This window comes from Nannospalax galili, unplaced genomic scaffold (genome assembly GCF_000622305.1).
Source record: "Nannospalax galili isolate Female #2095 unplaced genomic scaffold, S.galili_v1.0 scaffold2280, whole genome shotgun sequence".
Taxonomy (NCBI): Eukaryota; Metazoa; Chordata; class Mammalia; order Rodentia; family Spalacidae; genus Nannospalax; species Nannospalax galili.
In genome coordinates, this window is record NW_008346434.1 from 1,012,083 (window position 1) to 1,028,105 (window position 16,023).

Below are 16,023 nucleotides of genomic sequence, written 5' to 3' on the forward strand. Positions count from 1 at the left end.
GGCGAGGCAAGGAAAATGAGCACCTGCCCAGCATGCACATAATGCAGCAGTGTAGAGCTCCCAGCACTCAAGACTATGCCCAGCACCCAAAATGTGCCTCAGCGTAGTACAGGCTCCAGCTATCCTGGGTGAGACAGTTCCAGGCTCCAAATTCACGGGCGGGGTTGTTGCTCTGAACCTACCACCTGTCTCCAGCTCATTGATACAGGAAGAAAAAAGGCTCAGATCTGGGAATCAAGAAACAGCATAGCTGTGTGGTGAAGGTAACCGGAGCGCCAACACTGCGGTGCACTGGGCTTGCGGTGGTGACCTCGTGGCAGGCGGCGTCGGCTCTACCAGGCACCTGAAAGGTGAAGGTGAGCTAGACAGCTGGGGACACTGACCCAGTCTCCGTGAGAATCTCTCATAATGGATGGATCTAGTGTGCCAAGTGCATCATCCAGTGTGAAATCCAAAGAAGGCCAAGGATGAAATGGACATGCGGAGAAGGAGAACCCGTTTGCAGAGTACATGCGGATGGATGGAGGATGAAGAGGATTTCAACAGACAGGTGGAGGAGGAACTGCAGGTGTAAGACTTCTTGGACCTGTTTCCAGAAGATGCTAAGTGAAGAGGACCAGGACTGGCTCATCCCAGCCTGAGACCTACCTCAGGCTGTGGGACACTTGCAACAGCAGTTAGACACACTTAACAGTCAGTGACAGCCATAAATCTGAAGATATTTTGAGCAAAAGTAACCTAAATCCAGATGCCAAGGAGTTTATTCCAGGAGCAAAGTACTGAGCTGATGGAAGTTACCAGAAGGACTTGTCTGTCCCTGCACCTGGGGCCAAGGATGCACAAAAAGGCAGAGCTGAAGTGGGTGGCCAGGGTGTGCAGACAGGTGAGTTGGGCCAAGAAAGGTTTAGCTGGACACTGTGACTCAAGTAACTAAAAAGCTCTGTGCAGCTTGTCACGGCCTCTTAGTACTCATCTCCTGCTGACTCGCTTACGACACTTTCCCATTTCGTTTTGCTTTTTATCAGCTCTTTGGAGTTAAGGAAGCTGCTGTTGTTTTTTTTCCTTGTGAGGAATGTTCTGCTTCCTACGTTAAAGCAAAGTAAGCTGACCAAGGAAAGTGGTATTTAAGAAACAGCCCCCTTCCTGCCCTGCTATGTACCCACCAGGAATGAGGACCACCTGGAGAGCTACTTGAGGCATCTGTGAGACTGGCTGGTAAGAGAAAGGCAGAAGGAAGGAACTGATGATGCAAGTCAGACCATGAGCTTAGTTCCCCTGACCTCTGGCGTTTCCATAATGAACTTGGGTACCAATGGCCCACCAAGCCCTGTCTCCCTGCTCAGTCAAGAAAACACAGACTTAAAAGTTCTTGACTGAATATAACTTTGAATAGATGGAAGTTGTATGTCAGAAGAGGAGGGTTGGTGGTAATTGTCAGTTACTGCCATCCTGGTGTGGAGCTGTGTGGAGCTGCTGTCACTCATCATTTATAAGGTGAAAGATCTGTGGGGTGTGGTGGCACATCCCTTTAATCCCAGCACTCAGGAGGCAGAGGCAGGCAGATCTCTGTGAGCTCAAGGCCAGCCTGGTCTACAATGTAAGTTCTAGAACAGCTGGAGCTACAGGAAGACCCTACCTCAAAAAGACTGTAAAACAGAAAAGAAAAGAAATAGCATACCCTGAGGTAACACCCAATTCTAGGATATTCAGATTTATTGAATTGTGTGGAAATATAAGCTGTTAAATCCACAGCCTGTAGTGATTAATCTTTGATAACTTGTTTGGATTTAGAATCACCATGGCAGCACACCTCTGAGTGCCTGTGAGGATGTTTTCAGAAAGGTTTAATTGAGAACAGAAGACTCCTCCTGAATGTGGGTGGCCCCATTCCATGGGTTGCAGGCTCAGACTGAATCAGAAAGAGATAACTAGCTGAACACCAGCATTAATCTCTCTCAGCTTCCTGATTGTGGATACAATGTGACCAGCTGCCTCATGTTCTTGCCAACATGCTTTCTATGCCAAGATGGACTGAATCCTCAAACTGTGAGTCAAAATTAACCCTTGCTGGGAGGGTGAGGTGGCTCAGCTGGTAAAGGCACTTGCTGTACAAACCTGGCAACCTGACTTTGAGCCCTAGAAGCTACAGCTACATAAAGGTAGAAAGAGATAACCAACTCCACAAAGTTGTCTTCTGAGCTCCATATGCATGCCATGGCACATGCCCCCACAGACACATATCATGCACACACAATAATAAAAATTTAAAAATCAAACAACTACATAAAACCCCCAAATAAACGTTTCCTTTAGTTAGTTTTGTCAGATGCGTTGTCACAGAAACAAGAAAAGTACACAGAAAACAGTCATTTATGTTGCATTAACATAGTCATCTCTTGGTTCCCATAGAAGATTGGTTTCAGGACGCCTCTTGAGGACCAGAATTTATGAATGATTAAACCTCTTACATAAAGTGGCATAATATGTACATAGGTTACATATGTACCTCTTCCAATACGTTTTAAATCATTTCTACATTACTTCTAACACCTAGTATAATTTGAGGGCTAGTTCTATCACATAAGGGAAAAGTCTGTACGTGTTCAGTACAGGTGTAATTTTCTTTTTGAGTATTTTTCATTCTAGTAGCTATTTATAGCCATAGGGTTAGAGCCCACAGTTACAGGAGGCCTGATGTGTATTAATGTATAATAATTCATAAAGTCTAAACTATTACTCTCAGTTGGTTTTTTGGTGTACTTTTATTATATTTATTGAGTGCGTGTGCGTGTGTGTGTGTGTGTGTGTGTGTGTGTGTGTGTTGAGATCAGAGGAAAACTTTCAGGAGCTGGTTCTCTCCTTCCACCGTGTGTGTTCCAGGGATCGAACTTGGATCATCAAGGTTGGTGGCAAAAACCTTTACTCATGGAACCATCTTGCTTGCCCTCTCTTATTTGTTTCAGAGACATCCTCAATATGTATATTAGACTGGTCTGGAACTTATTATACAGCCCCAAATAGCTTCAATTTGCAATTTCCCTGCCTCAGCCTCCCAAATGCTGAAATTGTAAATGCATATCACCCACTTTAAGCTGTTGCTTTTGGGCCTGGAGAGATGGCTCAGCGGTTAAGAACACTGGCTGTTCTTGCAGAAGACCTGGGTTCGACTCCTAGCACCCACATGGCAGCTAATAACTGTTAATTCCAATTCCAGGGGCTCTGACAGCCTCTTCTGTCCTCCGAGGGCATTGTAAGACATGGGTGCACTTACCTACATGTAGGCAATACATGCACACACATAAAATAAAAATAATAAAATAATTTTTTACAAAATTACTGCTTTCAAGATTTGCTAAAAATTCAAACATTATTTGAGTAAGGTCTTGCACAGAGAAAGAGGAATAGTGGCTTTATTCTTTATAAAATATAAAATAACAAAGATGTGTTGAGGTGCATTTCATAAGGTTAGTCTGGGGGAAAAAGGCAGCACTAGACTTTTCCTTTTTTGTTTTTTTAAATGTGTGGTCCAGGTTTACCTTGAACTTTGGTCTAGAACCCCTCTTGCCTCTACTTTCCAAGTGACAGAATTACAGGCATGAGGCACCATGGCCCTGTTAAACACTAGGCTTTGACTCTTTAAAAGCATTATGTTTACAGGATGTAGTGGCTCATACCTGTAATCCCAGCATTTGGGAATCTGAGACAGAGAACTGCCACAAATTCAAGGCCAGGCCAGGTAGAGCTACATAGTGAGTTCCAGGCCAACCTAGGTCCTAGGTTACAGTTTGAGACTCTATCTCAAAGGAATATACAAACAAAAACAAAATCACTATGTAACTCTGTGTTTTGTGTAATTTACTCAATGAAACATAGCATACATAGGGGTTGGGGTAGAGCACAGTGAGGCATGCCTATAGTCCCAGAACTCAGGTGGCAGAGGCAAAAAGGATTGCAAGTTTATAAGTGTGAGGTCACCCTGGGCTACATAGTTCCAAACCAGCCTGAGCTATATAACAAGTCCCTATGGGAGCAGAGAAAAAGAGAGATGAAGGAAATAGGAGGGGGTGGAAGGTAGGTAGAAGGAACAGAGAGACAGAAGGGGGTGGGGGAGAGAATTGCTATAAATTAGGTGACTTTTTAAAAGAAGAAATTACAGTTATACTCAACGAACAACAACTAAAAAGTTATCCATCTCATCTTCCAAGGTAGAATAGGAAAACAGAAAATTGAATCTGGACTCAGGAAAAACCACGTTCATTAGTATGAAATAAAAGGCATTTCCTTCCAACTTCTTTTTCGCTGAATGTGGTGGTATATGCCTTTAATCCCAGCACTCGAGAGGCAGATACAAGTTCCAGGCCAGCTGGGGCTATAAGGAGACCCTGTCTCAAAAAAAAAAAGAACTAAATTTCTCTTTCATATGATGTGTTTGTGTTTCTAATATGTCTAATATGTCCTCTTCTGGCTTCCACAAGCAGTGCATGCACATGGTGCACTTACATATATGCAGACAAAGCACTCATACGTACAATTAACAAAGAAAAAGAAATAATAAAAGAAAACCCCCAGAGCAGGAAAGCTGTAAATTTCCATGATGGCTAGCAGGAGGGAAATGGAGGGGAGGAGCAGAGAGAATCATGCTGTTAGAGTTAAGCTGACACTTTCAGAAGCACATGTAGAAAAGAGAAAGAAGAAAAGCAAAAATTACACTTTTCTGAGTAACTCAGAAAATCAGGCACATTTAAAGAACTTTCATGGCTGCAGTCCATAAGTATCTACAGTAGGAGCATCCTTTCTGGGAAGGAAGAGTAGTTATCTGATTAAAGGGTTAACTATTCATCTTAGGTCATTAATTTCAATGACCTACTGAATTACTGCAAAATATGAGAAATTTAAGTATTTAACTCTCTTTGTTCTTTGAATACACTCACCAACTACTTTCTCTAGATTTTTTTTGTATTTTATTTTTTATTATTTTTATTTTATGTGTATGAGTGTATTGCCTGCATGCATGTAAGTGCACCTGTGTCGTGCAATGCTCACAGAGGTCAGAAGAGGGCGTCGGATTCCCTGAAACTGGAGTTTCAGATAGTTGTTAACTGCCATGTGGGTGCTGGGAATCTGACCCAGGTCCTCTGCAACAGCAATCAGTGCTCTTAACTGCTGAGCCATCTCTCCAGTCCTACGTTTTATAGATTTAAGTACTGTGAAAGAAGCTTATTAATATTAGAAGGGTTATCAGAGTCAGGTGAATATTAAGCACAGAATATAATTTGTAAAAATCTTTTGCCTTCACATTGCATTTGATAATAGATATAAGGAAGCTTGTTCTTTTTTGTTTGTTTGGTTTTGGTTTCTGTTGCATTTTGAGATAAGGTCTTGCTATGTGGCTCTGACTGACCTACAACTTTCTATGTAGCCCAGTCTGGCCTTGAACTTGCAACAGTCCTCTGGCCTCTGCCTGCTGGGTGTTGGGATTATAGTCATGCTACGATGCAAGTTCAGATCCTTATATAAATGGAATTCTTAGGGTAAAAGCCCAGGCTCTGGGATCCCCAACAAATTAAGCCTAGCCATGCATCTTTAATACACCAATTAAAGAAACAAACAATGGTTTAAAAACAGAGGTTTATTCGATGGGAAGAAGAAGAAATACAGGGGTCCGGTGACCCTCAGGTCTATCCTGGGGTACTAACAGGAGCTATAAGCTTAAATAGAGAAAGAATCAGGTCAAGGGGCAAGGAGTCTGCATGATTAAGGAGTCTTGATCTAAGTGTGGCCTCCTCGATCACTGTCTCAGCTCTGGTCTTGCAAGGCGGACCCAAGAAGTCCTTATTGCTTGAGGGGACAAGGTGGTCCCCAGGAGGTGATTACTTCTGCTCAAGTGCAGCCTCACCCTCATGGATAACTACCCTTGGGGTTGAGGGAGGATACTCTGTCTTGCCAGGTTTTGCTGTCCCTAGAATTCAGAGTGACTTAAGAGATGAACTTAAGGACAAGGACATAGCTCTGTGCTTTCAGCACAAGTAAAGGAGACAGTCAGGCACAAAGTGGAGACAGGGATGCCAGAGCCTTCATCCTGCTCTTGAGTCAGTGCTTCTTAGCAAAAACAGCTTGTAAGCGCCTCTTTCCCTTGTCTTAATCATGTGTGAAAATTCCTTTGCCGGGAAAGCACTGTATTCAGAGGTTTTGAGGGATTAGATAGTAGACTATTTCGGTAGAGGCAGCTGGCATTACTCCCCTCCCATGCTTTTATTGAATTTTATTTTATATTATATTTGTTTTGTATGTGTCTGAGTGTGTATGTGTTTGTCTATGGGTGGATGCACATGTGTGCATATGCACATGAGTATACAGGTGTGTGAAGGCCAGAGGTCAATCTCAGGTGTCTTCTTCAGTCACTCTCCAACCAGTTTTTTTGACACAGTATCTCAGTCTTACCTGGAGCTTGCCAATTCAGCCAGGGGAGCTGGTCATTGAGTCTCAGGGATCTATCTTCCTGCGCCTTTCAGCACTGGAATTGCAGGTGTGAACCACCATGCTCCACTTTTTACTTGAGTTCTTGGCATAAAGCTCAAGTCTTCATGCAATACAGCAAGCACTTTACCAACTGAGCCGTCTCCCAGCCTCTTATTAAATCAAACAATTCTATTATACATATATTTTAATTATTTTTGCTATAAGATGTTATACAATACAGTTTGAATTTGTTTTAAAATTACCAAATGTGGAACAGCCATTGTGTTGTTCTGAGTCTGTAAACAATCAAGGCTTGTGGGAGACAGGATCAGATTGCTACAGAAGTTAAAGGGGCCAAACTGTGCACCTCCCCCTGCCCTGACAAGGTGGATTGTGGTCCCTCTACCACTGCTCTAGCTGTGTGGACCCCATCCTCCTGTCATAGAGACTTTTTTGTTGTTTTAGGTAGAGGCAGAGAGGGTCTGGGGCAGTACACCCACACGGCTCCTTGGCTGGTATTCTGCTGCCTAGCCTCCCTTGATTCTTGCCATTTATTTCTGGGCCTGGGCTTCCAGCCTTCACTTCTGAGAGCTCTCCATTATCTTCCAAATGAATTTCTTTTATGTTTAATTTAGTTTCTGTTGCTGTCCCAGAAGCCTTCATTGGCACTTTCCTTTTCTTTAAATTATTTTTTTCAATAATTGACTGTAGCCTGGGGGTCTCATAATTATGTATCATTAACTGTGCATAAAAAATAAATTGCAGCAACAGAGTGAGCATTTATTAATCTATACTCTTCAGCCCATGCACAGCCCAGTCAATAACAAATGGTTCCCTAATGACAACTGTGAGACCTACATTGTCTTTTGATCATCAAGAAATTACTTATGTTTTGTTTGGGTACTGAGGTTAGGTTTTTAAAATTATAGTATCAAATATAGGCTGAACCTTCAAACAACCAAAATATTTATGGACTGGAATTCTCTAAGACCTTAACCATGAAATAAATGGAAATACATTTAAATGTCTATCATATATGCCTAAAGTAAACTGTTGGTTTTCCTTCTGCAAAAGATTTGGGTATTGTTGCAAACCTTGAGAAAAACACCATATTTGAAACATGTTCATTATTGAAGCCAACACAGTGTTTGTGTTTAGCCTCCTCAGTGAGTAACATTTCACCCATAATACTTACTGAATGCTTGCCATGTGCTAGCCTCTTTATGAGGTGCTGGGTACAAGGATGAATACAGATCCTGGCTCCTTGTACAATGCCTGGCAGTGGCAAGAGGCACCCAATGAATGCTTTCTGAATTAATGACATAATCCCAGCCTCTAAGGAGCTCTATCCTGTGGGAAACACAGACGCCTAATTGGGGCATATCATGTGCCCAAAATAGCGAGTTCAAGTGAGGGTGGGTGTGAAGAGGAACTGCTGGCATGTTTCAGATGCCTTTGTGAGTTCCTAACATGGTGTCAAGGGCACAATGTCCTGCCCAATGACACCCACCCCCCCACCCCAGCTCTTTCTAAATTGTTACTCAGGCCTCTCCTTCCAGGCCCTTGTAGAGACCCTTGTGACCATGACGCTGTGTTTGAACTCCTATTAATAGGTCTAGTCAGTGCTCAGCAGATTGCATCTGAACATCAAACAGACAGAATCCCCAACAATGACTGCTTGGCTCCAAGCCAGGCCTCAAGCATCAAAGCCATATTCCTTGCAAATCAGCTCCCCGTGATGATAAATAAAGGCATCAGGATTCCAAACCAATTATCCTATCGTGAAAGGCATATTCTTCAAGGGCACCCTAGGCTTTACTTAAAAAACTGTAATACTGGTGGTGCTTGACCTGAAATGTCAGCAGTGGAAAAAGCAAACAGATGAGGGGAATAACCAGGAAAAGGGGTGGAACTCATGCCACCTGCACTGCACCATCTTGGGAAAGGTCAAGAAAATATGTGCTCGGGTATATATTTTTTGAGCTCCCACTAGCAAAACTCAGACCTCATCTTGCCTGGAAATAGGTAATGGAAGAGAGGCACGGGCTTTTATTTATTTTCTTCTTCACTCATTTATCCTGTGTATGTGTGTGTATGCGTGTGTATTGTGTGTGCGGATGTTTGGTCAGAGGTCAATACTGAATGTCTTGCTTTATTGCTCTCCACCTTATTTTAAGACAGGGTCTCTCAGTGAACCTGGAACTCACCAATTGGCTAGACCAGCTGGCCAGTGAGCCCCGATTCTCCTGTTTTGCCCCCCAGCACTGAGATTACAGGTGACGGCCTCCATGCCCAGCTTTTTACATGAATTCTAGGGATTCAAACTCAGGCCCTCATGCTTATGAAACAAACATTTCATCCACTGAGCCATCTCCCCAGTCCCCAAGCAAACATTTGCTTTTAAATAAGGATGTCAGATTCAGTGTAAACTATGTGGTCTTTAGCAAATCGCTTTCTAAGCCTCAGCTTCCACGTTTGGAAGATGAGGGGGAATGAGCCTGCTTTAAGTCTATTTGTTGGGGACAAAAGCAGACTACAACAAGTCCAATAAATGGTAGATGCTACTGTTAATTGGAACTACTATGCTAACGATATGTTAAACACTTCATAAACATGATTTTAATCCTCATACTGACTCTATCAGCATTTTTTTCCTCCAATAGTGGATGATTTAAGTGAAACTCAGATTGACTACCCAGTGTGCTAGGGAGTGGGAGAAAGGACTCAAAATTTGGGCCAGCTGTCTCCTATGGCCACGCTCTCGCCCTCACTGGGATGTTTCTCAAGCAGCACCAGAGTCCTCGTCTAGTGACCTTAACAGCACAAGACAGTCATCATCAGTGTGCTCACCTGGTATGCAGGGCAGTTTGCCTGATGGGCTGAATTCCCATGATAAGACACAAAGCAAGCAGCCTCTGTTGGATCCTCACTGAGCTAGCTCGGTCCAAAGCCAATTATGTCTTACCCCAAGCAACATGATACAGTATTCAGTCATTGGCAACTAAGCTGTTCTCAAAGCAGAGGGGCTGTAGGGGGGAGCCTGGCTTTGCAGGGCCTGACATTTGTATTTAAATCCCAAATCACAGATCATGAGCTGTGTAAATTTAATCAGGCATTTAATCTCTTGTATTCTGAATTAATGTGTGTGGCTGGTTAATGCCTGTGTTTCAACATGTGTGCGCGCGCGCGCGCGCGCGCGCACACACACACACACACACACACACGCACATTTGCTCTGTATTCTAAGGATTTGCTGCCTTCTAATAGCCACACCACCAGAACTCCTTAGCCATCTGGCTTCTGGCTGACTTAGCAGCACATGATGGGGTAGGGAGAGAGGAGGGAAGATAGTTTGCCCTCCCTTACTGCTTCTGTACCAGGTCCTGGGCAGCAGCTGGCTTGCCTGGCCCCTTTTCTTGGCACTAGTAGGTTACATGGGCTCTGGGAAACAGTGGTCCTACCCTTATCTCTTAGGTCCCTCGGTACCTTTGTTTGCTTTTTAACCTGAGCACACCTCCCTTAAGTAACACCTTTATTAGTTTCTTCTAATAAAGTTTCTTTTTTTTTTTTTGAGACAGGGTCTCCCTGCAGCCCCAGTTATAACTTGCTATGTAGACTAGGCTGGCCTCAATCTCACAGAGATCTGCCTGCCTCTGTCTCCCAAGTGCTGGGATTAAAGGCATGCTCCACCACGCCTGCCTAGTTTCTTTACTGAACCCTCTGAGTAAGTCACATTTCTTTTTTGGAACCTGGCTGGCATGGTACACAAAACCATTTCAAAACTGTGAAGGACTATATATAAAAATAGAGATCACCAAATTAATTTCATCCATTCTTATTTGGCCATATTTTCACCATCAATACTAAAGGCTGAAGTATATAAAACTTTCTTGGTTGTATATAAGTTTTGTGCTGGCCTAGAAATAAAAACAGAGCCAGAGGCCAGTCATCAAGCTTATATGAACTATTTCACTTGTATCTGGTTTTCTTCATCCTGACTAATTAGGAAATGGTCAGAAAGCTGAACAGTTGTGATGACAGAAGGGTTTCTATTCAAAGTTAAACTCTCTGTCCTGAAAAAAACAGGTGCCCCACCACAGAACACGTTGAAATCAGGTTTGCCAAGATCTAAACAGATATGTGTCTATCCATCTAGTCACACATTTCCATAGAGGACACTTCAGAGAAGAGGCTGTGGCAGTGGGTTCTTCACACAGCTGTTATAGTGATTCATTTGATTTCTGCTTTAAGTTTCTCACTGTGGAGGAAGGAGTTTATTTTTATTGTACAATTTATTTGCACATTTGAAGTTTTTCAAAATGGAAGCCTTGGTCTATATATAATTTCTCCTTAAAATAATGATTTTTATGAGGACAATTTGTTCTCAACATATTAAGGGAAACTGCCATTACAACATATGCATGTAAACTGTGCTTTTATGATCCCAGTACTTGGGAAACTGAAGTAGAAAGATTTGAAGTTCAAGGTCAACCCAGGCTACATAGCAAGATCCTATCCAAATAAGTAAATACGTTGTACTCTGAGAATCAAATATATGAATGACTCTTAAGGATAAACAAAATGAGCTACCATTTTTGCGATCTTCAATACTATTTATTTAAGTGTGGTCTCACGTAACAACCTGGCCTCAACTTGCTATGTTTGTCAAGGACGACTTTGAAATTTTAATCTTCTTGCTTCCATCTCCTGAGTGTTGGGATTATAGATGTGTGTCACTATGTCCAGTATATTCAATGCTAAGGATGGAACCTGGAGCTTCTTGCATGCTGACAAGCACTTTACCAACTGGGCCACGTCCATTTGTGTGTGTGTGTGTGTGTGTGTGTGTGTGTGTGTGTATCTAAAGTTGGGTTTGATGATACACATTTGTAATCCCAGTATTCAGGAGTTTGAGGCCAGCTTGAGATACCTAAGACCCTGTCTTAAAAGAAAAATCATGGGGCTAGAGCGATAGCTCAGTGGTTAAGAGCACTGAATGCTCTTGCTGAGGACCCGGGTTCAATTCCCAGCACTCACATGGTGGCTACGAACCATCCTTAACTCCAGTTCCAGGGGAATCCGAAGCTGTCTTCTGACCTCCACAGCATTGCATGACACGGGTGCACTCACATACACGCAGGCAATACGCTCATACATATAAAATAAAAATAATAAATAAAATATTTAAAAAAATAAATGCAAAGAAAAAGAAGGAAGCCTAATAATGATTTAGCTACACACTTCCACTTGCTCTACATAGTTAGACGTATTAGGATTATTCTTTGTAAGCAATGGAAGCGTTTCAGGCATATTTAAATAAATGGGTTTCCCCCACCCCAAAGGATATGTGGATAGCTCATTTAGGCTTGAATATCTAGGTGGCAAAAACTAACAGACAACTTCAGGGTTCTGCCACAAGAAAGTCCTGGCTGCAAGTAGTTTTTGACCTTGAATCACCCTGTTCTAGATTCAGATCCCTGGAGAATTGGCCTGGCTTGGCCAGGTTGGCAGGCATACCCACTTGTCAGAGGGACTTGGCTCACTTGGTTTACAGTTGTGGCATGCAGATGGGGAGGACTACTTTGCCAAAGGAAAAGTGGGATAATAGGACCAGGAGAAGGCAGAAGAGATTTGGGACCGGCAGAAAGAACAGATTCGACCACAAAAGTCTTTGGATCATCTTATGATACACTATTAAGAAATTTGATACAGGGCTGTGGAGACGGTTCAGTGGGTAAAGGTGCCTGCTGCCAAGCCTGATCTGAGTTTGATTCCCAGGACCCACATGATGGAAGGAAAGAATCGACTGCTCCAGCTGTCCTCTGACCCTACTAATTCCCCTTCCCCAAGGAACTCTATGTTCTTTTTGCTCAGAACTAAAACTATTCTTTTTCAAAAAGTGAAGTTTATTGCTTGAAAGATGGAATTATCTAGGTTAAAAGGAAGGAAAAGTAAAAAGCTTCTTCTGGCTTCTGAGTGGAGAACGGACTGAGGCAGTAGCACTGAACACGGAGGAGAAGAGGCCATAACAGAAACTCAGTGAACAGGGGCAATGGCAGGACTTGATACAGTGGAGGAAGGACAGATGTGAGGTATGGTTTTGGTGGTAGTCTTGACAGACCTTGTTGAGGGACTGCATCTGTTGATATAGGGAAAGAACAATCAAGGATGACCCAGGGTGACTGATTCCACTGACGAAGAAGTGGAGGACGGGAAAGTAGGTGGGTGCCATGCACAGGCGCTTCCTAGCAGGGACTTTCATGAGTTCCACCATTGTGGCTGAGATGTCTAAGATGTTCAAAGGCGTTTTTGCTTCTTTACTGCAAATGGCAATAGCAACAAGCTCCCTAAAGCTTCTCAAAGGAAGCCTTTCCTGATTTGGACTTAATTTTTCATTTGTATGACTGAAGTGCCCATTTTGATGGTTTTTTGACAAGCATAGACTAGTCTGACTGAAAGATGAATTCAAATGTCAGATTCTTCAGAAAACTGCTTGCAGTTTTGAAATGAGTGTTTACAGCCCCCTTTCTATTGCCACTGAAGGTTCAAGGACCTGAAAGCCAAACTTGAGATGTCTCAAGCTTGAACACCGTGTTCTCCCTCTTGCAGCCTTTGCAAGAAGGAGCTGTCTCAGAACCTGTGTGCCCTAGAATGAAAGTTCTTCTGGGGACCAGACCCACAGGCTGATGGCATGACCAGTTACCCACACAGGTTGGTAACTGTGCGTGTATTCCCCAGCCAGCCCTGAAAATCTGTGAGTAGGCAAAATACTAGAATCTACACAGTGCTCAGTATTTGAGTACTGCATTAATCAATTTAAAATTCTACCTTAAAAACATAAAACTCATAATTAGTACTGAAGTGCAGAAATGCGAGATGTGAGAGGAATGGAAAGTCCAAGAAGAAAGGACACGCTAATCAACTGGGTTTTCCCATGAGAGATTCAGGGCTGTCTTACCTGAAGCCACATCTGTGGCGAAATGTAACCAAGCAACGTATTGTTTCCTCCACCACATGGGGAACAACCAGGAGTGACTGATTTCTTGAACTGACTTGACTGAATTCAGATCTATGTAAGCAGATATCCCCTTTCCTGGGCTGACATAGCGCCAACACTGGGTAGAATTCAGAAATGTCTGTAAAGCCTCTTGTGAAAGTTTTCCAGATTTTATTTTATAGGTATAGAAGTTTGAGTTTTATAGGTATAGAGGTTTCTTGAACTTTAGTCACATATTTCTTTTCTTTTCCTTCCTTTCCTTCCTTTCCTTTTGAGATGGGATCTCACTGTCTAGCCAAGGTTGGTCTCCAACTCTCAATCCTCCTGTTTCAGCCTTCCAAATGCTAAGAATCCAGGCATGTATCACCATGCCTGGCCACGTGTTTTGTTTTGCTTTGCTTTGCTTTGTTCATTTGTTTTTGTGAGGTTTTTTTTGGGGGGGGGGCGGCAGGGTCTCTCTTTGTAACCCAGGCTAGACTTGAATTCACTATTTAACCTAAACTTGTGATCTTCCTGCCTCAGCTTCTCAAATGCTGGATTTCTGGAACTGCGCCACCATGCCTAACTAAGTTCTTTGGTTTTTAAGGAGTTTCCATCTAATGATAATCCTTGGCGGAACTGTGGGAACAGATGTAAATCATGCTGTTTCTCCTTCACCTTCTTAGCCCCACCATCATTTACCTTCTTGCTAAAGACGAAAAACTTGCGATTAATGGAAAACACAAGAATTGGAATTGAGTGAGTCACGGTGGGGGCATACCCATAATTCCAACACTCAGGAGACTGAGGTAGGAGTATTGTGAGTTCCAAACCAGCCTGGGCTACACAGTGACACACTGTCTCAAAACAACAAAACAAAACAAAAACAAAACTGGGAATGTAGCTGAGTCAGTAGAGCACTTGCTAGCTTGTAGGAAGCCCCGGTATCCATTCCTGACACTACATAAGAAAGGTGTGGTGGTACATGCCTGGAAACTGCAGCCCTGGGAGGTAAAAATGAGAGGATCCGAAGTTCAAAGTATCTTTGGCTACATTTGGAATTTGAGGCCAGCCTGCTTCATGAGACCCTTACTCAAACTAACTGACTGACTGACTAACTAAAACAAAAAAAAAAAAATTGGAATGGACTAGGGGGTCAGCAGAAGGACCCTAGTTTGAACCCCCAGCACCCAAAAGCCAGGCACGCAGCACATTCCTATAATGCCAATATTGCTGGTGGGGGTGGGGTGGGCAGAGACAAGGTCCCTGGACCTTACCAACTGGCCAGCCTAGCTGAATTGGTTGTCTCCAGGTTCAGTGAGAAACTGTGTCTCAAAAAAAAAAAAAATACAGAGCAGAATGATTGAGGAAAACACTTGACATCGACCTCCTGCCTCCATGTGTGTGCACAGGCACACACACACACACACACACACACACACACACACACACACGGGTTTCTATAAAAGCTTTCTTCTGGAGAAGGAAACCATCAATAGGGCAAAGAGACCACTTATAGAATGGAAGAACATATCTGCAAACTGTACATCTGAAAAGAGGTTAATATCTGGAACATGGGCAGGAAAAAATAAACAGAAACAGGACGACAAGCCCAAATAGCCACTCCACAAAGGAAGACCAAAAATGGCCAACATGTGGGTGAGACACCGCTCATTATCACTCAACACCAGGAAAATGAAAACCAAAACCACAAGGAGATAGCATCTCACCACAGTAAGAATGGCTATTATCAAAAGACTACAGATACCACGTGCTGATGAGGCTGTGAAGAAAGTAAACCCTCGCAGATTATGGTAGGAATATCACTGAGGAGAGCCCTGTGCAGGTTCCACAGAAAAGTGAAAATAGAATACCCTGAGATCCAGCAACCTTGCCTCTGAGTAATGAAATCAGTTTATGAAAGAGACATCAGTATTAGCATGTGGTGCTGGGAACCAAACCCGGATCCTTTGCAAGAGCAGCAAACACTCTTAACTGCCCCAATATGTACAGTTTTATGTTTCCATTAAAAAATAAATTAATATTGGGGCTGGAGAGATGGCTCCACGGTTAAGAACACTGCTCTTGCAGAAGATCTGGTTTCAAATCCCAGCATCCACATTGCAGCCAACAACTGTAACTCCAGTTTCAGGGGACCTGACGACCTCTTCTGACTTCTGAGAACTTTTTAACAAAGGTGCACTTACATACATGCAGGCAATATACTCATACACATAAAACAAGAATAAATAAAATATTATTTTAGAAATTAATTAATATGTACATTAAAAAGTGAACATTGCTGTGGTGGCACACAGTTGTAATCCCTACACTTGGGAGATTGAGGCAGGAGAATCAAGAATTCAAGGTCCTGGGCTTGATGATACACACTCTTAATTCCAGCACTTGGAAGGCAGAGGCAGGTGGAGTTTTGTGAGTTTGAGGCCAGCCTCATCTACACAGAGGGTTCCAGGCCACCTGTTTAAGAGGAAGAAGGAAGATAAGGAGGAAGAAGAAGAGGAGGAGGAAGAGGGGGAGGAGGAGGAGGAAGAAGAAAAGAATGTATTATTATTATTATTATTATTATT

General features: G+C 42.9%; 1 pseudogene; it reads left to right on the top strand.

Moving 5' to 3' along the window:
- The first annotated feature begins 408 nt into the window (after positions 1-408).
- Positions 409-783, top strand: LOC103741877 (annotated as a pseudogene).
- The last annotated feature ends 15,240 nt before the right edge of the window (positions 784-16,023 follow it).